Genomic DNA, 24,445 nt, shown 5'->3' with positions numbered 1-24,445 from the left:
GGTGGGTAAGTGGGACTTTGAAAGAGAATTTGCTGTCTAAAGACCCTAATGGAAAAGATTTTTTTCTCTCAGAAGGACTAGAGAGGGGGGATTGATTTTATTTTATTTATTTATTTTTAAAAATTTACTTATTTAATTGGAGGCTAATTCCTTTACAATATTGTGGTGGTTTTTGCCATACATTGACATGAATCAGCCACAGGTGTACATGTGTCCCCCATCCCGAACCCCCCTCCCACCTCCCTCCCCATCTCAAAGGTCAGTTCTTAATTTCAGCTTGCTCCTGCTGGCTCAGCCCTAATTCCAGACTGAAGAGGAGGAGAAGTTTCAAGGAAGCCCCCGTTTATCCTCCCAGGCCTCGAGGTTGGGGGTGGAGTGGGGAATCCAGGCCTGAGAATCCAGTGAGGCCTTTGGAATGGAGCTGGAGAGAGAGGGAGTTATTAATAGGCATTCCTATGGGACCTCCCCTGCCTCCCCTGTGAGGCCCAGCAGGGTTTGGAGGGCTGCCACGCTGGCAGCTGGTTTGGCTCTCCCGCTCCTAGGCACCAGACACAGTCTTCACTCCTTGTTCATTCGTTCTGACCTCAGCTCCTGCTATGACTCCCCCCCCTCAGCTCACTCCCTCCTGCACTGGTGGTCTTCTCCCTGACCCTCAGACATGTCAGACACATTCCTCCCTGAGGCCTTTGCATTTGCTGTTCCCCTGCCTCAAACACTTTTCCTTCAGGTATCTGCATGGCCCATCCCCTGCCCTGTTTCGGGTCTTGACTTAGGTGTCATTTTCTCAGAGAAGTCTTTGTTGCCCATTCTATCTAAAATTTCATTACCCGCCCCCCAATACTTCCTATCTTCCTTCCTTGATTTCCTTTTCCCTTAAGACTGTGTTTATTTTATTTACTTATTTATTTATTTTTGGCTGTGCTGGGCCTTTGTTACTATGTGGGCTACTCTCCAGTTACAGTGTACGGGCTTCTCACTGCAGTGGCTTCTCTTGTTGTGGAGCACAGGCTCTAGGGCCTGTGGGCTCAGTAGTTGTGGCACATGGGCTTAGTTGCTCCTTGGCAAGTGGGATCTTCCTGGACCAGGGATTGAATCCATTTCTCCTGCACTGGCAGGCAGATTCTTCCCCACTGAGCCACCAGGGAAGCCCTCCTGCGTATTTTTGTTGCTCATTTTTTTTTTTTTACTGTCCGGCACTCCCACAGTGAGGACAGGGGTGTTTTTTGGGGGTCACTGTTGTATCTCAGAGCCTAGTAGTTCCTGGTAATGTAGGAGATGCTCAATAAATACTGGTTGAATGAATGAATCAGTGCTTATTGAGTGCTGACTAGGTCCCCGCCTGTGCTGGGTGCTGAGGGTATGATTGAGAAAGATGCAGGCCTTGGCTCCTCAGGGAATTTGCTGTCTCTTCAAGGAAAGAGTGACAAGGAAGCAGGTCTGTTGGGAGCTCCCACTGTGAGACCCCAGACAGGAGGAAGAACCCTTGCTTGGTTCCTGCGCTCCTGCAGTTCCTGATGGGAGCCCCACTCACAGCGGTTTGGTTTCCAGGCTTCAGAGTGGGGGCTGAACAGGAGACTGCACCACCAGAAATGGGTCCCTGCCTTTTGCTTGGCTTCGTTGAAGCTGGGCCTGAGAAAGGAGTCCCTGTCACCTGTTGGCTGCTGCACTGGAGCCCCGCCACTGGGCCCTCTGCAGCAGTGTCACAGCGTCCCCACCCTGACCGAGCGACTCGTCACCATGGGCTGTAATCACCCATCGACCGCCCTGGGGCCACGCTAGAAGGTAAGCACAGGGCAGGGGCAGGGGCCACGTCTGTGCTGCTCACGGCTCTGACCTCTCTCGCTGTCTACTAGCCCAGGCCCTGGACCACACTCGCCAAGGAGCACGGGCACTGCGGGCCAGACTGCCCCAGTTTGAATCCCAGCTCTGCCACTTACCACCTGTATGATCTGGGGCAAGTCACTTAATATTGCTTGTGCTTCAGACTTTCCATCTGGAAAATGGAGACAATAGCAATACCCCCCTCATGGGGTTATGAGAATGAAGTGGGTTAATATTGCAAAGTGCTTGGAACAGCACCTTTCACATGGTAAGTGCCTGATCAATAGACACATGCTAAATACTAGCTATTGCTTGAATGAATGAACTGCAGTGATGGTCACCCCAACCTGTGCTGAGCTTAAATGTGGATCCCACGTGTCTCTAGCTCTGGGACAGCTCAAATCGACTGAATTTCTGGTAATGGTGTTAGGGAAATTTTAAAAAAAGGAGTAGTCTTGTTTAGGCTTCAGAGACAAAGCAGAGCAGGCTTCTGACCTTGCTTCTAACCTGCCTGGACACTGTCTTGACTGGGAGTGACTGCCTGCTTTGAGTGCAAGACTCACAGCACCATAGATAAGATGGGGGAGACATCTTGAGATTGTTGAGCCCCTGGAGGGGGCCTGGCCAACCAAGCCCCAGGCTTAGCTGCATTCCAAGTTTTACAAAACAAAATAAAACAAACAGCACTAACAGGAAACCAGGCTTGCAATTTGGTCACAGATTGATGATGATATCAGTTTGCGTCCGTCCAGGGATTATAAGCAGGAACTCTGAACTGTGATCTTTGAAGTCTTACTCATTGAGCAGACGTGCTGCCTAGGACCCTTTTCCCAATCTGGACTCCAGATGTGCTGTGACACGGGACTTTAAGTCTGGATGTTGGTCAAAACCCAATTTGGTGATGTGTTCTCTGCTCTTTCTAGTTCTCTTTTCTTTTAATGTTAGTATGTTGAATGTAAGCTAGATAATTCTCTAATAAATATCTGTATTATTTATTTGTATATAACGAGTCACTTATTTTTTTCTTTTTTTTTTCTTTTTTTCCTTTTTAGTCACTTATTTTGTTAACAAATCCTTTGAACCTGAGATGCAAGTGAAAACTTTCGGCAAAACAAATGGAGACCAAACCACAGCACCCAGGCTGGCCACCCTCAGAGCAGGTTTCTGTCTGTGTCCTCTTGTATCCTTTCCTGACTTGATCTCCATTTCCGCCCTGTAGCAGTGCTTGTGGCACCCTTGGGGTCCCTAGTTTTCATCTGCTCTGCCAGGGAGCTTCATTTCCCTCCATCTCTGTTTTTGCATTTGGGGCATGGTGCCCTGATCCCTTTGGGGAAAAGCTTAGGGCTTTCTTATTGTCTGCAGGCCAGGGCTGGGTTAGCCCACCAGAAACCTCATCCTGGTGCAAGAGATGGCCCTGGGCATGGTAGTGGGGATATGTGAGGTTGCAAGGTCAGGTTACAGAGCCAGAGCATCCTGAACTTCAGCCGTGAGAGAACCCTTGAAGTTTGGGACACGTGCATGCTCTCTCCCGGAGGAAGCTGGGGGCCTGCTGAGCCAGGTGAGGGTCTGGGCCAAGTTGCTTCCTTGGAGTGGACTAGCCTACTGCAGAGGTTCTTAACCTGGGCTCCACAGAGTTCAGGCTGAACTTCAGAGAGTCCTTGAATTCTTTGAAAGAAATATGTTGTGTGTATATGTAAGCAGGTGGGCATTTTTCTGTGGAGAGGATTCATTAGTTTCACTAGGTTTTCAGAGAGGCCCAAGAAGACACAACAGTTAGAAATCACTGGTCTAGGGGACTTCCCTGGTGGTCCAGTGGCTAAGACTCCACACTCACAATGCAGGGGGCCCAGGTTCCACCTCTGGTCAGGGAACTAGATTTCCCATGCTACTGAACTGGAGCAGGACCCTATGGTCCTTGCCCCACCCCCACCATGTCCTCTGCCTGTCTTTTGTCAGGCAGACAAAAACTAAAGTTTTGTGGAAAACTTTAGTCAAAAAATAAGTTTAATCAGAGAAGTAAGAAATGCTGAAACAAAGGAAAACAGACAGAGGAGATTAAATAATAGTAATGTAGTCATTGAGTATAGTCAACGACATTTAGCTGTTTCTCAAGGGCTATAGATAATATTCTGAGCCATATCCTGCAAGCTGTCTTAAGATACTGAAACACCAGGTGGAGAAGTTAAGTACATGATGACCAGACTGTACCCAGGACATGAGCTGCCACAATTCCAAGAACTGACCTCAAAGGAATGGGAACAAATGGACCCTGGAACTGAAGATTAAATGTACCTAAAACAACCAAGATGATGCTAATCAGACCACTATGACCAGTTTGAAGATGACTGTTAGAGATGATTGTGCTGTTTCCACATGTAGCCCCCCACTCTGTCTATAAAAGCTCTCACCCCCTGCTTCTTGAGGGGGGCGGTGTTGGCCTTTGGATAGATGTCTGCCACCCTCCCTCCCCAGTGGCTGCCATCTGAAATAAAGCAAACTTTCCTTTTCACCAACCTGGCCTGTTTATTGGCTTTTGAACAGCGAGCAGCCAGAACCCACATACATATCTTTCCGTAACACTACAAGAAAGATCAAAGACCCATATGCTCCAACAAAGACCCAGTTCAGTTCAGTCACTCAGTTGTATCCAGCTCTTTGCAACCCCATGGACTTCAGCACGCCAGGCTTCCCTGTCCATTATCAACTCCCAGAGCTTGCTTAAACTCATGTCCATTGAATCGGTGATGCCATACAATCATCTCATCCTCTGTCGTCCCCTTCTCCTCCTGCCTCAGTCTTTCCCAGCATCAGGGTCTTTTCCAATGAGTCAGCTCTTTGCATCAGGTGGCCAAAGTATTGGAGCTTCAGCTTCAGCATCAGTCCTTTCAATGAACACTCAGAACTGATTTCCTTCAGGATGAATTGGTTAGATCTCCTTGCAGTCCAAGGGACTCTCAAGAGGCTTCTCCAATACCACAGTTCAAAAGCACCAATTCTTTGCTGCTCAGCTTTCTTTACTGTCCAACTCTCATATCCATACATGACTACTAGCAAAACCATAGCCTTTACTAAATGAACCTTTGTCGGCAAAGTAATATCTCTGCTTTTTAATATGCTGTCTATGCTGGTCATAGCTTTTCTTCCAAGGAGCAAGCGTCTTTTAATATCATGGCTGCAATCACCATCTACAGTGATTTTGGAGCCTTAGAAAATAAAATCTGTCACTGTTTCCATTGTTTCCCCTTCTATTTGCCATGAAGTGACAGGACCAGATGCCATGATCTTAATTTTTTGAATGTTGAGTTTTAAAGCCAGCTTTTTCACTCTCCTCTTTCACTTTCATCAAGAGGCTCTTTAGTTCCTCTTCACTTTCTGCCATAAAGGTGGTGTCATCTGCATATCTGAGGTTATTGATATTTCTTCTAGCAATCTTGATTCCAGCTTGTGCTTCATCCAGTCCAGCATTTCACATGATGTACTCTGCATATAAGTTAAATAAACAGAATGACAATATACAGCCTTGGCGTACTCCTTTTCCAATTTGGAACCAGTCTGTTGTTCCATGTCCGGTTCTAACTGTTGCTTCTTGACCTGTATACAGATTTCTCAGGAGGCAGGTCAGGTGATCTGGTATTCCCATATCTTGAAGAATTTTCCACAGTTTGTTGTGATCAACACAGTCAAAGGCTTTAATATAGTCAATGAAGCAGAAGTTTTTCTGGAATTCTCTTGCTTTTCCTATGATACAGTGGATACTGGCAATTTGAGGTTTGGTTCCTCTGCCTTTTCTAAATCCAGCTTGAACATCTGGAAGTTCTCAGTTCACATACTGTTGAAGCCTGTCTTGGAGAATTTTGAACATTACTTTGCTAACGTGTGAGATGAGTACAATTGTGTGGTAGTTTGAACATTCTTTGGCATTGCCTTTCTTTGGGATTGGAATGAAAACGGACCTTTTCCAGTCCTGTGACCACTGCTGAGTTTTCCAAATTTGCTGGCTTATTGAATGCAACACTTTCACAGCATCATCTTTTAGGATTTGGAATAGCTCAGCTGGAACTCCATCACCTCCACTAGCTTTGTTCGTGGTGATGCTTCCTAAGGTCCACTTGACTTCACATTCCAGGATGTCTGGCTCTAGGTGGGTGATCACACCATTGTGGTTATCTGGGTCATTAAGATCTTTTTTGTATAGTTCTTCTGTGTATTCTTGCCATCTCTTCTTAATATCTTCTGCTTCACTTAGGTCCATACCGTTTCTGTCTTTTATGTGCCCATCTTTGCATGAAATGATCCCTTGGTATCTCTAATTTTCTTGAAGAGATCTCTAGTCTTTCCCATTCTATTGTTTTCCTTTCTTTCTTTGCACTGATCACTTAGGAAGGCTTTCTTATCTCTCTTTGCTATTCTTTGGAACTCTGCATTCAGATGGATATATCCTTCCTTTTCTCCTTTGCCTTTAGTGTCTCTTCTTTTCTCAGCTATTTGTAAGGCCTCCTCAGACAATCATTTTGCCTTCTCGCATTTCTTTTTCTTGGGGATAGTCTTGGTTGCTGTCTCCTGTCCAATGTCACAAACCTCCATCCATAGTTCTTCAGCCACTTTATAAAATCTAATCCCTTGAATCTATTTGTCACTTCCACTGTATAATTGTAAGGGATTTAATTTAGGTCATACCTGAATGGTCTAGTGGTTTTCCCCACTTTCTTCAATTTAAGTCTGAATTTGGCAATAAGGAGTTCATGATCTGAGCCACAGTCAGCTCCCGGTCTTGTTTTTGCTGACTGTATAGAGCTTCTCTATCTTTGGCTGCAAAGAATATAACCAATCTGATTTCAGTATTGACCATCTGGTGATGTACATATGTAGAGTCCTCTCTTGTGTTATGGGAAGAGGGTGTCTGCTATGACCAGTGCATTCTCTTGGCAAAACTCTGTTAACCTTTGCTCTGCTTCATTTTGTACTCCAAGGCCAAACAAGGCCTGGTATCTCTTGACTTCCTACTTTTGCATTCCAGTTCCCTATGATGAAAAGGACATTTTTTTTGGTGTTAGTCCTAGAAAGTCTTGTAGGTCATCATAGAACTGTTAAACCTCAGATTCTTTGGCATTAGTGGTTGGGGCATAGATTTGGATTACTGTGATATTGAATGATTTGCCTTGGAAATGAACAGAGATTATTTTGTTATTTTTGAGATTGTGTCCAAGTACTGCATTTCAGACTCTTTTGTTGACTATGAGGGCTACTCTATTTCTTCTAAGGGATTCTTGCCCACAGTAGTAGATATAATGGTCATCTGAATTAAATTTGCCCATTCCAGTCTATTTTAGTTCACTGATTCCTAAAATGTCAATGTTCACTCTTGCCATCTCCTGCTTGACTACTTCCAATTTACCTTGATTCATGGACCTAACATTCCAGGTTCCTGTGCAATATTGTTTTTTACAGCATCGGATTTTACTTCCATCACCAGTCACATCCACAACTGGGTGTTGTGTTTGCTTTGGCTCCGTCTCTTCATTCTTTCTGGAGTTATTTCTCCACTGATGTCCAGTAGCATATTGGGCACTTGCCGACCTTGGAAGTTCATCTTTCAGTGTCATATCTTTTTGCCTTTTCATACTGTTCGTGGGGTTCTCAAGGCAAGATTACTGAAGTGGTTTGCCATTCTCTTCTCCAGTGGACCACGTTTTGTCAGAACTCTCCACCATGATCCATCTGTCTTGGGTGGCCCTACATGGCATGGCTCATAGTTTCACTGAGTTAGACAAGGCTGTGGTCCATGTGATCAGTTTGGTTAGTGTTCTGTGATTGTGGTGGGTGGCCATTTCTTACTCTAGGGGATCTTCCTGACCCAGGGATTGAACTAAGACCCAGTGCAGTCAACTAAGTAGATTAGTTAATTTAAATAAATCACTGGTGTAGTCCTCAAAATATGGGAGGTATCATAGTCCTGGGAAATGTACAACCTTGCCATCAGATTGTTTGGGTGCTATCATGTACTGCCTGTGACCTTGAGCAAGTCACTTTACCTTTTAATGCGTCAATGTCCTCATCTAGAAAGTGAGGATAATAGTACAGCCACACCTTGGAGATACTGTGGGTTTGGTTCCAGATCACTGTGATAAAGCAAATATTGCAGTGAAGTGAGTCATATGAATTTTTTAGTTTACCAGTGCATATAAAAGTTATTTTTACCACTCCAGTATTCTTGCCTGGGAAATCCCATGGATGGAGGAGCCTAGTGGCCTACAGTCCACGGGGTCGCAAAGAGTCAGACACAACTGAGCGATTTCACTTTCACTATAGTCCCTTAAGTGTGCAATAGCATTATGTCTCAAATTAAAAAAATGTACATACTTTAATTTAAAAAGACTTTATTTTTAAAAATACTAACCAGCATCTGAGCCTCCATCAAGTTGTAATCTTTTTGCAGTAGTAACATCAAGATCACTGATGATGGATCACAATAACAAATATAATAATGAAAAATATGAAATATTTCAAGAATTATCAAAATGTGACACAGAGACATGAAGTGAGCAATTTGCTCTTAGAAAAATGGCACCAATAGACTTGCTCAATGCATGCTCTATGGCTTAGTTGTGTCCCACTATCTGAGATCCCATGGACTGTAACCCACCAGTGTCCTCTGTCCATGGAATTTTCCAGGCAAGAATCCTGGAGTGGGTTGCCATTTCTTACTCCAGGGGATCTTCCTGACCCAGAGATTGAACTCAAGTCTCTTCCGTCTCCTGCATTGGCAGGTGGATTCTTTATGACTGAGCCACCTGGGAAGCCCTTGCTCAATGAAGGGTGGTCAGAAACCTTCAATCTGCAAAAAACACAGTATCTGCAGGATTTCCCTGGTGGCTCAGTGGTTAAGACTCCACACTTCCATTGCAGGGCCTATGGGTTCAATCCCTGGTTGGGGGACTAAGATCCTACATGCAGAGCCACCAAAAAAAGAAAAAAACAAACAACCTCTCCCCCTAGTATCTGCAAAGTGCAGTAAAGTGAAGCACAATAAAACAAGGTCTGGTTTTCTCCAGATATATGCCCCAGTGTTCATTGCAATACTATGGAAGCAACATAGATGTCCACTGACAGAGGAATGGGTAAAGAAGATGTGGTACATATACACAACGGAATATCAGTCAGCCAGTGAAATAGTGCCATTTGCAGCAACATGGATGGATCTAGAGATTGTCATACTGAGTGAAGTAAGTAAGACACAGAAAGACAAATACCATATGATATCACTTGTATGTGGAATCTTAAAAAAGGCTACCAATGAAGTTATCTACAAAACATTAATAGAGTTACAGATGTAGAACATAAACATGGTTACTAGGGGTAAGAGAGAGGAGGGATAAATTGGAAGATTGGGATTGACAGATACACACTACTATATATAAAATAGATAACTAGTAAGGACCTACTGTATAGCACAGGGAACTCTACTCTGTAATGGCCTATATGGGAAAAGAATCTAAAAAAGAGTGGGTATATATATATAACTGATTCACTTGGTATACATCTGAAACTAACACAACATTGTAAATCAACTATACCCCAATTTTTAATTGAAAAATTAAAAAAAAAATGCAAAGTCTGCCTGTACCTGCTGTATAGAGTTCTTCAGAGGAAAAAAAAATGACGTCATAAAGGCAAACCCCTGGGGCTTCCCTGGTGGCTCAGTGGTAAAGAATTTGCCTGCCAATGCAGGAGACACGGGTTTGCTCCCTGATCTGGGGAGATCCCACCGTACCGAGGGGCAGCTAAGCCCATGCACCACAACTGCTGAGCCTGTGCTCTAGAGCCTGGGAGTCACAACTACTGAGACCACGTGTCCGAGCTACTGAAGCCTGCAAGCCCTAGAGCCCGTGCTCCACAACAAGAGAAACCACCGCAATGAGAAGCCTGCACACCACAACTAGAGAGCAGCCCTTGCTCACTGCAACTAGAGAAAAGCTTACACAGCAATGAAAACCCGGCACAGCCCAAAATAAACAAGTAATAATTTTTTTAAAAAAAAAAGCCCTTAATCAACTGTGCAGAGCATGATCAAGTAGGCGTTATCATTACACTCTGTGCGTGTGTGTTTCTGAGTCTAGAGGCTGAGGGATGGTGGGCAGTGGTTGGAGATCTTGGAACTCTTGCCTAGATCTGACAGGCTGCTGGAAGGAGCTGTAGGAGCTATCCAGCACTGGAGGCTCTGGGCAGCCCCATTGTATTTCTAAGGTACAACTGGAAGCAAGATCAACTCCCCTTATATCTAGAATGCTTTTAGGGCGCAGCAAGGCAATTGAGTTGAATTTGGTCTGCCAAATTGGTCTGCCATTCTCTGTGTCCTAAACTTTCTACAATTAGAGTTGCTGATAGCTTGGGCAAAAAACATGTGCTCAGTAGCAAATCTGTGCAGGGAAGTAGGGTGAGGCCCCATCACAAATGTTGACTTTGTTCTGTATTTGGCTGCGTCATTTATTTCCTAGGAGTCATATTGCTACTGCCAGTTACACAAGTTGTTGCTACTCACTCAGTTACTCATGGATGACAAGCTGGTTTCCTGTGAGAGGCACAGTTGGCAGTGTAGCCCACACTCTCAGCTGAGTGAGTTCTCATTCTAACCACTCCCCATCGTGTGGGGACCCCCTCTTCTCTGAAAAGCAAAGCATCATTTTGAAATAACTCTCCATATACTTCCTGTATGGATTTTAAAAGCCCATTTAATTGAGCTGTGTACTTGTTTTTTGTCACTCTAGTACCCGACAAGCTACCTGTTCTGATTTCATCATCACAGCAATGGCTTTGCTTTTGTGACTTCCTAATTAATTTTCCTTTGAATTTTCCTACATTTTGGATTTGCCTACTAATTAGATTTAATCCTGACTCCTGTAATTTCCATTCATCTGCTCATAGACATGTATATTTTCTTTATTGTCGACTCTGAGTTTTCTGATTGGTTTGCAATGTTTAGTATCCACATTGTTTTATTTCCAGTTAGCCAGATTGTTTCCATTAGCATAATTAACTATTATCATAACAAAAATCAGTTAGGTACCAGCATTCGTGAATTTAGGTCTTGTTTAGGTGGATTCTTTACCAGCTGAGCCACCAGGGAAGCCCAAGAATACTGGAGTTGGTAGCTTATCCCTTCTCCAGCAGATCTCCCCAACCCAGGAATGGAACTGGGGTCTCCTGCATTGCAGGTGGATTCTTTACCAGCTGAGCTACTAGGGAAGCCCTTGTTTAGAAAATAGTTGAGGTTAAAAGTTTTTGAATTTAGGAACATAGTGCAACATAATATTCTTCTGAAATGACACATAGACGTTTCCTGGTACAAACTAACTAAATCCAAGGGAGGACAGAGCCATATAGCTGAGGATGAGAGACCTTGAAACCTGAATGCTATTTGAGCCTGCCAAAATGATTCCTTCTCTAGTTTCATAGACCCCAACGCCACCTGGCGATCCAGCCCCATGTCCCTGGGCAGCTCCTCTTCCGGGTCCCGAAGCAGCCATCCCACCACCATTCATTCCACTTGCCTCCAGCCCACAACCCCCGCCAGCACCCCCTTTCAGCAGAAAGACCTATTTCCATTTTCATGAAGCAAAATTCAGGCCAACAGTGTAAACTTCAGCCTCAGCCTGACTGGCCCACAGATTCAACTCAAGTGCAATGGCGCCCCCTTTCTCTCTGTGGCGGGCATTGTATGTACTTCCCTGGACCCTCTTCATGACAGGACTCAGTGCCTAAGCCAACAGCTCTCAGCTGTCAGACTCCTCTGGGGACTGCCTCCACGGAAGAGAGCTGCGTTGGCCAAAGGCCAGCCAACTTCCTGGGGCAGCCTGTATCCAGTGACTGACTGATGAGGGGGTGTAAAGGCCCAGCCCCTGGTCTCAGCTCCTAGCTTTAAGCTCTCCCTCTCTCTCCATCTCTTCCCCTCAACGTGGAGATTTGAATAAATACCTTCAACAAAACCCTCCTTTGACACAGAGCTCCCTTGCAGCTTCAGTCGTTTCTTGCCCTTCAGTCTCAGCTGCTGGAATCAGCCCTCTGCAGTGTGGCTCCTGCCTCCATTACTCTGCTGAAATGTCTCTCCTTGTGTCCCTGCTCTCTTTTCTGGTACATCTGGCTCTGACAGCCATTCTCTCCTCCCTTCATTGCTAGGACACTTGGCTCGCCCTCATTTCCTTTTCATGTTTTAAGTGCCTGTGCACTAGCTCCAGAGTTCCATCCTTAGCCCTCTTCTCTTCTTATTCATAATTCTATTCCTCATCTCATTCATGAGCATGGCTTCAGCTCCCCTTACAAAGCATGCTAAGTTGCTTTGGTTGTGTCTGACTCTGTGTGACCCCATGGACTGTAGCCTGCCAGCCTCCTCTGTCCATGGGATTCTCCAGGCAAGAATACTGAAGTGGGTTGCCATGTCCTCCTCCAGGGGATCTTCCCCACCCCGGGATCAAACCCGAGTCTCTTATGTCTCCTGCATTGGTGCCACCTGGGAAGCCCTTTGTCATGATCTCTCCCTTATCACCTACTTTTGTACACCCACCACATTCTGTTGATTCTGTTTATTTCAGGGCTCTTAAATCCCTCCTTTATACCCTCCCTGACAATGTCCTCATTCAGGCTTTGAACCCACAGAATCCAGACAACTGCAGTGACCTCCTCAGGAGGCCCTTCACAGTCTGCCCATCTCTCTGCCAGAACCGTGTTGCTTAATAGTGCCTTGGATCACAGTGCTCCCCTATTCAGAATGCTCCAGTGACCACCCCCCACCCCCCCATTGCCTTAAGAATGAAGTAAAAACTCCTTTCAGGGACTTCCGTGGTGGCCCACTGGTTAAGACTACACAATCCCAACATAGGAGGCGTGGGTTCAATCCCTGGTCGGGAACCTGAGATACCACGTGCTGCATGGTGTGGCCAAAATATTAAAAAATAAAATAAGAATAATAAAAATAAGTTAAAAAAAACTCCTTTCACTGGCATCTCTCTGATCTGACTGCTGCCAGCCTGGCTTCATCACCCTACTCCCACTCCCATCTAGCACTTTTTATTCTATCACAACTGGACTCCTTGATGTGCTTTGAACATGCCTCACTCTTCCCATCTCAAAGCTTCCTTTGTACATGTCCTTCTCTCTGGAAAACTGCCTCATTACTCCCCAGTTACTCTTCCCTCCCCCATTCCCATTTATTCTTCGAGTGTCCTTGCAAACTTTCCTGACTCCCTGAGGCTGTCTTAGGCCCTCCTGCACCTTCCCTCCTCTTTATAGACATTCCCTATTCAGTGCCCCTCTTTCCATGTCTTTCTTTCTACCTGGCTGAGTTGCTGGAAGCCAACAGTCCCAGCCTGTGGTCCCAGTACTTGACACGGTATTTGGCAGTCGGCTGCCCCTCATTAAGGACTTCGGGGATGAATGAGTCAACAAGGCCTGAGTGTAGCAGAAGGAGGGAAGAGAAGCAGCTTGTGGGGTGGCAGACAGCAGATGCTCTGGTCCCACGATTCTGCTCTGAGCAGATACCATGTCTCTGGTCTCTGCTCAACGCACATTATCCCCAGATGCAATCTGCATTGGCCCAGAGGCCTGTGGGGTGGCTGTGATCTTGTTGCCTCTCTGCCTCAGAAAAGGAGCCCAAGTAAAGTCGAGTCTGCAGAGCTCTGCCTGGGGGCCAAGGCAGGCATAGAAGACCCTTTCCTGCTGCTCAGCGGCCATTCCCACCTGCACCTATGGTCACTGCAGGGCCACCCACCAAACCCTTGGCTGACTGTCTTCATGTAGAAAGAAGGGAATTCGAATCCTGACAGGGCTCACCACTGCTTTTGCGACAACTTTTGTATACAGCAGACAGAGCTTGCCACCCAGGTGCTGCAAAAGGATTCCAGCAATGCTGAGATGTTGGTGCTGTCAGCCTTTGGGCAGGGGGGTGGGGGGTGGCACTGGGTAGAGCCTGAGATGGCTCTTCCTTTTCATCCCAGGGTGCTAGACAAAAGTTCTCTGTGTGCTGCAACATGAAAAAGGTAGCTTCACATTGTTATTAATAAATCATATCTAATCCTTCTGGTCAAGTACCAAGAATTTCACAAGTGCCCCCCTGGGGCCTTGGCATCTTGAATTAACCCATCCATCTTCCCCCCAGTTAAAGCTTTGTCTCAGGTTTTCAGGTACAGTGGAGGGGACTTTGTTTATCCCTGTTTCACAGGTGAAGAAACTGAGGCATAGCGAGGTTGAGACCTACCCACAGTACTGGCATAGATGAATCAACCTGGTAGGGGTAGCTGGCTTCCCCCACACCAGGAGATGTGAGAGCACAGCCTGGCTGAGAGTCAAGCCCTCTAAGGCTGCCCAGCCAGCGCAGTACCTTTACACTCTGCCCACCAGAGGTCAGTAGGGTCTGTAGGAGCAGAGGGGGCACCTGAAGGTGGCTCCACGGCAGTGACAGGTGGAGCTCTTCTCCGTGAGAACAGCCTTGGCCACATGGCAGCTCCCTAAAAGGAAATCCTGCTACACAGCATTTCCGGGATGTGCCTCCTCCCCAGACAGATCAGAGGTTGTGCCAGGCCAGGGGTGTGCCTCTCCTGGGAAAGCTGTGGACGTTTCCAGGGGCAGCTGCCTTATTGTATGGCCAATCCTCAGGACACGATGAGCCAGTTGTGGCAGGTAGTGCCTGTAGGTGCAGGCTTCCCAGGTGGCTAAGAGGTTAAAAAAACCCACCTGCCAATGCAGGAGACATGGGTTCTATCTCTGGGTTGGGAAGATCCTGTGGAGAAGGAAATGGCAACCCACTCCAGTATTCTTGCCTGGAGAATCCCATGGACGGAGAAGCCTGGTGGGCTATAATCCATAGGGTTGCAAAGAGTCAGACACGACTGAGCCACTAAAAACTGCCTGTAGGTGGGGCATCTATCCTACATGCCCTCTGTCTGGAAGGCTGCAGTCATCTCCACAGGAATAACTGGAACCAAAAATATCACAAGGATGTGTCCACTGGGCCAGAACCTTCCTGGGTGAGGGACGCTGAGGGTGGGGGAGACTTGAAGAGCCATCTATATAAACATCCCCAGGATTTAGAATCAGGACCTCGGTTTGAATCCTGACATGTCCTCTTATTAATCATGACCTTGGGCAAGTTACTCACTCCCCTAAGCCTTACCTCTCATAATTAGTATCATGGGGAATAATAATACCTGCTTTTCAGGGTTGTCCTGACCACTTATTCATCCCCATTTGACAAATAGTGGAGGTCCTAGCAAGTCCCATCCTAGACTTGCTACCACAATCAGGGCACACGATGCTTAGATTTAATGCCTGGCACACTGTAAGTGCTGAATTAATGGTAAATTCTCTTTGAATGTCAGGCCATGAATTGGGACTCAAGAGAGCAGGCAGTTGGAGGCATTCTAAACAGAAGAGTAGCAGGAGAAAAACACTATTAGGGAAGGTTGCAGTGCAGAGGCAGGATTGAAAAAGGCCAGCCTTATCATTTTCATAGGGTTATTATGAACGTCATAAAGCACAGGCAGAGCAAGAGGCCAAGGGCTGGCTCATCAGGAGTTGAGCCCAGACTGCAGTTGGAGACCGGAAGTAGCAGGAGGGAGGAGGGGCTGGGAGGAATCCTCCTCTCTGCACCCTGGAAGCTGCTGGGCTTCATTTTCAGATCACCTTGCCTGTCTTTGGGCAGTGGTTTCAGCATGTGGGAAAAGGTGTGGGTATGTCTATACTGCATCGAGGACATGAGCCAGGGTGTTTGAAGGACACGAGAACACAAGGGTATAAAAATGCCACCCTGTGGGTGAGGCCCCATTCCTCTAACCCAGACGAGGGCATCATGAGATGCAAAGACCCCACCATCGTCCTTGAGTCCTTCAGTAAACTGTCAGCCATGAGTTTACCCAAGTCTTTCAGAAACTTGTCTTTTTCAGCCTCTCTCATCAACTGGGATGTTTTCCGCATGTTTGCTTCCTTCTAAAGAAATTATTTTCTTAAAAACACACCTCTCAGGACTTCCCTTGTTGTCTTGTGTTTGAGACTCGATGCTCCCAGTGCAGGGGGGTTCCATCCCCAGTTGGGGAATTAGGGTCCCACACGCCATGTGGCACAGCCATCCTCCCTTCCAAAAAATCAAAGCCAAACAAACAAAAAAACCACGCCTCTCCCAAACTTCACATGATGCCCTTTTTCTAGGGTATCAGCCTTTCCCTCTGCCCACCAGACTGCAGGTGTGTATGTCAGCAGTACAGAGCATGGCTGGAGGAAACCAAGGAGATCTTCTAGAAAAGCCCCGTTAGATAATTTTCTAAAAGCTGGCTTAAAACTCAACATTCAAAAAACTAAAATCATGGCATCCAGTACCATCACTTCATGGCAAATAGATGGGGAAACAGTGGAAACAGTGGCAGACTTTATTTTCTTGGACTCCAAAATCACTGCAGATGGTGATTGCAGCCATGAAATTAAAAGACGCTTGCTCCTTGGAAGAAAAGCTATGACCAGCATAGACAGCGTATTAAAAAGCAGAGACATTACTGTGCCAACAAAGGTCCATTTAGTCAAAGCTATGGTTGTTTTCAGTAGTCATGTATAGATGAGAGAGTTGGACTATAAAGAAAGTTGAGAGCTGAAGAATTGATGCTTTTGAACTGTTGTGTTGGAGAAGACTCTTGAGAGTCCCTTGGACTGCAAGGAGATCCAACCAGTCCATCTTAAAGGAAATCAGTCCTGAGTATTCACTGGAAGGACTGATGCTGAAGCTGAAGCTCCAATAATTTGGCCACCTGATGCAAAGAACTGACTCATTGGAAAAGACCCTGATGCTGGGAAAGACTGAAGGCAGGAGGAGAAGGGGACGACAGACGATGAGATTGTTGGATGGTATCACTGACTCAATGGACATGAGTTTGAGCAAGCTCTGGGAGTTGATGAAAGCCTGGCGTGCTGCAGTCCATGGGGTCACAAAGAGTCGGAAATGACTGAGCAACTGAACTGAACTGAACTGAGACAGACAGAGACATGAAGTGACTTGTTCCCAGCTACTAGGTGGTAGGTAAAACTGGAAATTTCCATAGACATCTGGTCAGAAGACTCACCTGTACTTTTCTTCCCAAGCCAAATGGTTTCCCATTTAGGCTGTATTTTTCTGGACTTCCCTCATTGCCTCTATTCTCTCCATCCCACCCCTCAATTTCTTTTCATTCTGTCTACTTGTTGGGTGCAGGTGCCAAGCTAGCCTAGGCCAATCAGGAGAGCTAGCAGGCAGGAAGTAGAGCAGTGGACCCTGGAGGAGGGCATAGCAACCCACTCCACTATTCTTGCCTGGAGAATCCCATGGACAGAGGAGCCTGGTGGGCTATGTTGGACATGATGGAAGTGACTTAGTATGCATGTAGGTGTTCTGTAACCGGGAAGTTCAGACACCAGTTGTTGCTCTTCCAACCTGGGAGAAAAGTCACCTCTGCCACCATCCCCTGCACCCCTCCCCGGCCCCCACTCCACCCCATGCCCTCCGAGGCCAACAGAAGTGCTAACTGGGAGCCATCTGCTCTTGGCATCAGTCTGAGAACATCCTGGGCAGCTGAGAGCGCAGTGCTGCCCTCCTGTGGTATAGGGGATGGGAACTGGCGAGGGTAACGATGCAGACACAAAGGCTCAATAGGCTCTGAAAGGGGAGGGTTCAAACAGATTTACAAAAGTCCCACTCCCTGCTGGGCACCCATGTCCCACCCAAACCACTTCCCCCCCCACACACATCTTCCAGCCGGTGCCTTCTGACCACACCATTCATGGGGTTTAGAGAAGAGGAGAGGCCTGCTGTGTAGTTTGCAGAGAGGCATGACTCTCTGGACTCCCACATCTTCGGGTCACTAGGACTGTTGTCCTTATGGTTCCACACCACCTATTAAGGAGACATTGTAAAACCATGCCTTATTCTATTAGCAGGCCCTGAGCTGAATGACCTGGGGAGTGTACCAAGTTGGAAGTTCTGGTGTGTGTGTCTGGGTTAAAATATTAAAACTTTCTGTTTCCAGGCCAAACTTTGCTCCCATGCTCCAGACCACACATTGTGGCCTCAATTCAAGCACCTCCTGGCCAGCCCCACTTGGCTGTCCCAGAGGCAACTCAAATTTGAAGGCCCAACCACACTAGACTCCTTTCTCTCCCCCTCAAACCCACAGTCTGTCCCTCCCGATGAGCCCTTTCTCGATAAAGGCACTGCTGCTCACCTATGTGGCCAAGCAGGAAACCTGGGCAACCTCTCATCCCACTTGTCCACATGTCTGGGCACCAAGTCAGGCCTCTTCCATTCTGCACGTTTTCACTTCATCAGCCTAGCCCTGCACACCCTGGCAAGACTTGAGGTCAGGCCACCATCACCTGGACATGCAGTCTCAGCCTCTTGATGTGTTTTCCTGCCTCCAGGTCCCCCACCATCCCTACCCACCCACCTCCATTCTCCACCCTATCCACAACCAGTGCTGAATGATGTGCCCAAGGCAACAGGAAGAAGGCCCTGCCTGACTGAATAGGTCTTTCTCTCGGAGTCTCAGGTACCCGAAGTTCCAGTCAATTCTGGGGACAGACGCTGACTTCACAGCTAGCTCATGCGTGAACAAAACCCAGTTTATATGATTTATCCTACTGACATAAGATTTTCCTGGACAGTAAGGACAGAACATGAAGTGGAAAGGAAGTTTTGACACCAATGAGGAAGTCGGGAGCATGCCCAGAATAGGGTGATGCACCTGTCCACAGAGCCAGAGGGCATTCCTGGGATTTGGGGAAGTGGCTTCCAGAAAATGGGTGGCCTGGGTCCTGCAGGGACCACTGGGAAGGAAGACTTCCCTGGCAACAGAGAGGTCTCAGGTGGGCAGCTCCTGCAGTGACTGGGGAGCTCCAGGTCTCTCTGGGGTGGAGTCACTGAAGATTTCCCAGAGGGAAGGTGCTCAGATCTTCCAAAATGTGGTCTGGAGCTTCCTTTCAGAAGAGAGGGAAGAACCGGGGAGAGGAAATTTAGGGTGAGGCTGGAAAAGCAGTTCCCATTCTCCCCCTGAGACTTCTGACCTGAGGAGGTGAGAGCCCCACGTTTCTGCTCTGGGTGGGTGGGGCCTGATTCTCAGAGTCTGAAGGAGGTGTCGCGCCTTTCTTTCCTGGTAAGTCTTCACAAAACACAAGGCTCTCTTCCCAACCCCCATCCTCTAGGTCTGCTGGAGAGACAGCCCCCTACAGCAAAAGCTCCGCCAGCCCCCCACTATAGTCCTGCAAGACCAGGTTGAAGCCCAAGCCCTCTTTGGCTGCTCAGACAGATTCAGGACACCACCCCGCCAGTCCTCCAGCAAGGTAACACCACTGGACTTCTTGGGAAGGGACCACCATTCTCATCTTTGTACCTCTTGGGTGAAGTGTCCCCTAAACATAACAGGTGCTCAGAAAATTAGCCCTATGCCTCCCTCTGCTCAGCCTACAGCATGCTGCCTTTTTCTCTCCATCCTTGAGCATCCTCTGAAGCCAAGCCCCTTCCCTGCCCTCTGTTGAGATTATATCTTTTTTTAAAAAAAAAGAAAAAGAAAAAGTTTTTTTGGCTGCACTGCATGGCATGTGGGATCCTAGTTACCTGACTAGGGATTGAACCTGTGCCCCCCTGCAGGGGAAGCATGGAGACTTTACCAGTAGACTACCAGGAAAGTCTCAAGAATATACATTTTTACCTTCCCTCCCAGCCCTGTTATACAGTGTATGTGACAATGATTCCAAATCTGTAACTACCAAGACCTACAAATTAGAAATCCAAGCATGAATCAACATTGTGGTGCGAGGTCTTTTTTAAAAAGTATTTCTGTTATGTGTATCTCATTGTCTTCCAATAAAGCCCAGATTCCCACTGTGGCACTCAAGTCACTTCAAGATTTGGCTGCTGCCAAATGGGGAGATGTTGGTCAAAGGGTATGAATTTCCAGGTATGAGTCAGTTCTGGGGATCTAATATATTGCCTGCTGACTATGGCTAATCATAGTGCATTACATACTTGAAAATTGTTAAGAAAATAGATCTTAAATGTTCTCAGCACAAAAACAAAATGGTAATTATGTGACATGATGAAGGCGTTAGCTAACACTAGTGATGGTAATCACTTTGCAATACGAAAGTGTACCAAACCATCATGTCCTATACCCTGGTCCTCTGTCTGTGACACCTGATTATAATTGTTTTATTATTTGGAAATAATTTCAAATTTTAAAATGTTGTGCAAATAAAAATAGCACTAGGAACACTTGTATACCCTTTACCCAGATTCACCTATTGTTAAAATTTTATCCTGTTTCCATTATCATTTGGCTTTTCTCTACACACACACTCTGTATGTACAGTTGACCCTTGCAAAACATAGGGTTAGGGGCGCTGACCATCTGAGCAGTCAAAAAATCTGAAAATCCATGTATAACTTAGAGTATCTGTATAACTTATACATATATGTGTTTCCTCTGTGTCTGCATTTCTACACCCAAGAATTGTGTAGTACAGTAGTATTGACTGTTGAAAAAAATCCCCATATAAATGAATCCATGCAGTTCAAACATATGTTGTTCATAGGCCAACTGTACATCTTCAAGGGCTGTCTCTGTTTCTGTCTGTCTCTCTCCATCTATCTCTATCCATATATACACACTTAATTATGTATATACAGTATATGGTCACACACCATACACATATATACATATTTGTATATCCATCTTTTACACACTCATACACACTTTTTCGGAGCCATTTGAGAGTAAGGAGTACACATCATGACCCTTTACGCCTCCACTTCAGTTTCTATCTCCCAAGCACAGAGGCATCCCCTCTGCCACAGCCATGGCCCAGCTCTCAGTTCATGAATTGAACACGGTCACAGTACTTGCTTCTACTGTCCGTATTTTTCTTTTGTCAGGTAACACACTGATGTCCTTCAGGACATTCCTCCCTGTCTAGTACCAGAATTACTCTAGGGTCGGGTATTGAACTGAGTTGCTCCTTCTTTAGCTTTCATTAAACTGGAACATTCCACAGCATTTTGGGGGTCTTTTATGACCCAGTGATTTCTGAAGACTACAGTTCCTTCTCCTGCTAGCACTTTTAACATAATGAATGCTCCTCATGTTGTTTCCTCATGAGTCGACTGGGGTCATGCCTCTCTGCTGGCATGCTGCTGTGGAGCTAATGTTCTTTCTGATGTGGAGGTACTCAGTGTACGTCTGTCTCTCATTGGTGATTTTAATTTTGATCACGAGTTCAAGGTGGTGCCTGATTTCTCTACTCTATTGTTTAGCCGCTCAGTCACGTCCGACTCTTTGCGACCCCATGGACTGCAGCATGCTGGGCTTCTCAGTCCATCACCAACTCCTGGAGTTTGCTCAAACTCATGTCCATCGAGTCAGTGACACTTGACTTTATACCTACTCTTCAATCTCTCCCTTGCCCATAATAAGCAGCCTGTGGGGAGACACTTTAAGATCATGCAAATATCCTGCTTCTCATTAAAATCTCCACTAAATTTAGCACCTATGGATGGTTTTTGTCCAATCTAATCTCTACAATGATTGCCGTAAAATGATGCATTTCCAGTTCCCACACTCCCTCCATCCACATTTACCAGGGTCAACTGTATTTTAAAATGTGTGTGTGGAGAAAGAGCCCAAATGATAAAGGAAACAGGACAAAATTTTAATTTTAAAATTTACCACTCTAGGGGACTTCACTAGTGGTCCAGTGGTTAAGACTCTGTGCTTCCACTCAGGGTGCACCAGTTCAGTCCCTGATCAGGGACCTAAGATCCCCACCATGCCACAGTTTGGCAAAAATAAATAAATAAATAAATAAATAAATTTAAAAATAAAATAAAATTTACCACTCTAACCATTTTGAGCCACTTTTGGTTCACCATACCTTCTAAGGGCTTCCCTGATAGCTCAGTTGGTAACAAATCCACCTGCAATGCAGGAGACTCAGGTTCAATTCCTGGGTCGGGAAGATCCCCTGGAGAAGGGATAGGCTACCCATGCCAGTATTCATGGGCTTCCCAGGTGGCTCAGATGATAAAGAATCCGTCTGCAATGTGGGAGACCTGGATTCGATCCCTGGGTTGGGAAGATCCCCTGGAGGAGGAAAAGGCTACCCACTCCAGTATTCTGGCCTGGAGAATTCCATGGACTGTATAGTCCATGAGGGCAAAAAGGGTCAGACATGACTGAGCGGCTTTCACTTTCACACCTGCTAAGGACTCTTGGCTAATTCCTATTCACCCTTCAGTCTGGGCTACCACAAATGGTGGTGTGCAACTGCAGGGGGCACCCCTTACATTGTAGCCATGCCCAGTGGCAGCCGTGGGTCTTGGTTTCTTGGAATTTCCTGTTGGAAGCTTTCCCAGATTCCCCAAGTGTCAATTAGGCAATCCTGCTCTTTGCTTCCAATGCTCTGTCTGCTGACCCCATCAGCATCCTTGTCACGTTATATTATCATTGTCTTCTTACTTCTCTGCTTCCCTCATTGGGAAACGATCTTGTCAAGGGTAGAACTTTCTCTTTCTCCTTCTCTGCTGTGCCCCACCCAGAAGATATATTCATCAAATGTCAAAGCAGTTAAAGAGGTGGGTCTCGTATTACAGCTAGTTACCTATATATATGGCTGGCTTCTCCGGTAGAGGACAAAGTCTTTAAGGGCAAGGACCACACTTAATTCATCTCTGTATCCTCTGCCCCTCCCCTTAGTACTTGGCACGGGGCCTCGTTTGTAACAGGTGTGGAAAGAACCTTTGTTGAATGAGTCCTCATGTGTATACTGGTCGTTAAGGAAACGCGTTTGTTCCCTTTCCACAGAACTGCACTGAACTCTGTGGGAAACGCCTGTAAACCACGTGCTGAGCCCTTTGTACCCCGCTCTTCTAGCCCAGCTGGGCCCAGCCCTGCCTGGTCACAAGGCACAGGGAACACAGGGGCCTGTGGTGGGGGTCACCAGGGTTCTTGTTACTGAGGCGGCTCTGAGAGTGACTGAGGGCTGTCAGGGACCCATCCTGAGGCCTGAAGCCTTCCCAGATGACAGTCCCTGGCTCCTCCCAGGGACCCTTCCCAGGAGCTCCTGGCTGAACTATACACAGTTGGCAAGCTGATCTTGGATGCCTTTCTGGTGCTAGACCATTTGGAAGGCACGCTGCTCTGTGGCTGGGTTGACGCAGAAGCAGGAGAGACCCAGTGAGACAGCCTAGGAGGAGCTGGGCTGACCACCCGTCCCTTTTGTCTGGAGCTTAGCCTGCCACTCAGGCAGAATGACCTCTGATGACTGCCCAGATCTGGACCTGGATTCCAGGCTTTCATCTTGCTCGGCAGCCCCTCAGAGTGGAGGCCCGTTGCCATAGCAGCACATACATCTTTGGGGAGGCTGAGCCATGCCCCCAGCTTGGCAACTAGAACAACTCTTCCCAGAAGGCACTGGCTGGGGAAGCTCTGGAGAATGCTCAGCTCAGCCCCCTAGAGGCAGAGTGGAGCCTCAAGAGCAGCCCCAGGCAGGAGTCAGCGTAGTGAGACAACTCCAGCTTTATGCTGAAATTTTAGCCTAGATATCAGCTGTTCTTTAGGTTTTCCTCTCTATGTAGGACAGCACTCAGTTTTTTCCCAGTAGGAAAAAAAATTGCACCCAGGGGCCCAAGATCAGCTAAGTGAAACTCTTGAAACTTACAGCTAGGGAATGGCTAAATTCAGGAAAATAGATATAACATGGGAACCACTAACATTAAAAGTTTTATTTTTTATTTCAAAAGCACTTATATAGCATTAACAGTGTGCCAGGGACTGTTTTAAATGCTTCACAATCTAACTCATTACATTCTCAAGACAATCTTTTAAAGTAAGTACAGTTATCATGCCCATTTTTACATTTGAAGAAAACCTAGGAGCAGAGAGGTTACATAACTTGCCTAAGGTCACACAGCTGATCAGTGGCAGAGTCAGGACTCCAGCCCAGGTAGTGTGACCCCAGACCCTGTTCTCTTTACCCTTCTGTCCTGCTGCCCCCCTGGGTTTGCAAACCTTGTAAGCACAGAGCAGGATAAGGAGTGGCCCTTCTCCCTCAGCACCCTCCTTTCTTCCTTGGGCACTTTCATTACATATCAAGTGGAGTCCAGCCTGTCCACTACTCACATGAGGAGGAGTGAGTGAGACAGCAAGAGTGTGAGAGAGAATGCGAATGAAGGCACTCTCTGAATGCTTGGATGCTTCTGGAAAAGCCAGCTCTGGCAGGGGCTGAGACATACCGCCATGGTTCCGAAACTCCTGCATTTTATTTTCTGAGCCAAAATTCTGAGCTGAATGTGCTTAGAGACTCCCCAGAGATGAGCATGGCATCTCTTTAACCCTAGCCTCAAGCAACAACCACCACCAAAGAGCAGCCAGAGCTAAGCTTTGGCTTGACACTAAACAGCAGGGAAGAAAGTGAGTGCACCAGGATGGTGTTTCTGAGCTTGCTGTTTACAGTCAGCAAGGCCCCAGTGACCTCTTCATAAAGCTTAGTCCTGAGAAAGCACAGTCAGAGGCCAAATGGGTAACATGTTGGTATGCCTGTGGGAACCTCAACTAGACAGAATGGACTC

The 24,445-nt window shown here is 46.6% G+C and overlaps 1 long non-coding RNA gene across 2 annotated transcripts in view; it reads right to left on the bottom strand.

Annotated features, from left to right (window-relative positions):
- Window positions 1-252: 252 nt before the first annotated feature.
- The window catches only part of LOC133052018 (uncharacterized), a 39,563-nt gene continuing 15,370 nt past the window's right edge, over window positions 253-24,445 (bottom strand). The window contains exon 3 of one of the 2 annotated variants that reach the window (XR_009691988.1): window positions 253-421. This is a non-coding gene — a long non-coding RNA (uncharacterized LOC133052018). Of the gene's footprint in view, window positions 422-18,617; window positions 18,802-24,445 lie in introns of those variants that run through there. The other variant, XR_009691989.1, reaches the window with a different exon arrangement.

The sequence above is a fragment of the Dama dama genome, chromosome X, assembly GCF_033118175.1.
Source record: "Dama dama isolate Ldn47 chromosome X, ASM3311817v1, whole genome shotgun sequence".
In the NCBI taxonomy this organism is placed as follows: Eukaryota; Metazoa; Chordata; class Mammalia; order Artiodactyla; family Cervidae; genus Dama; species Dama dama.
The sequence above is the reverse complement of the archived record's forward strand: the minus strand, read 5'-3'. Positions and strand labels throughout refer to the sequence as shown.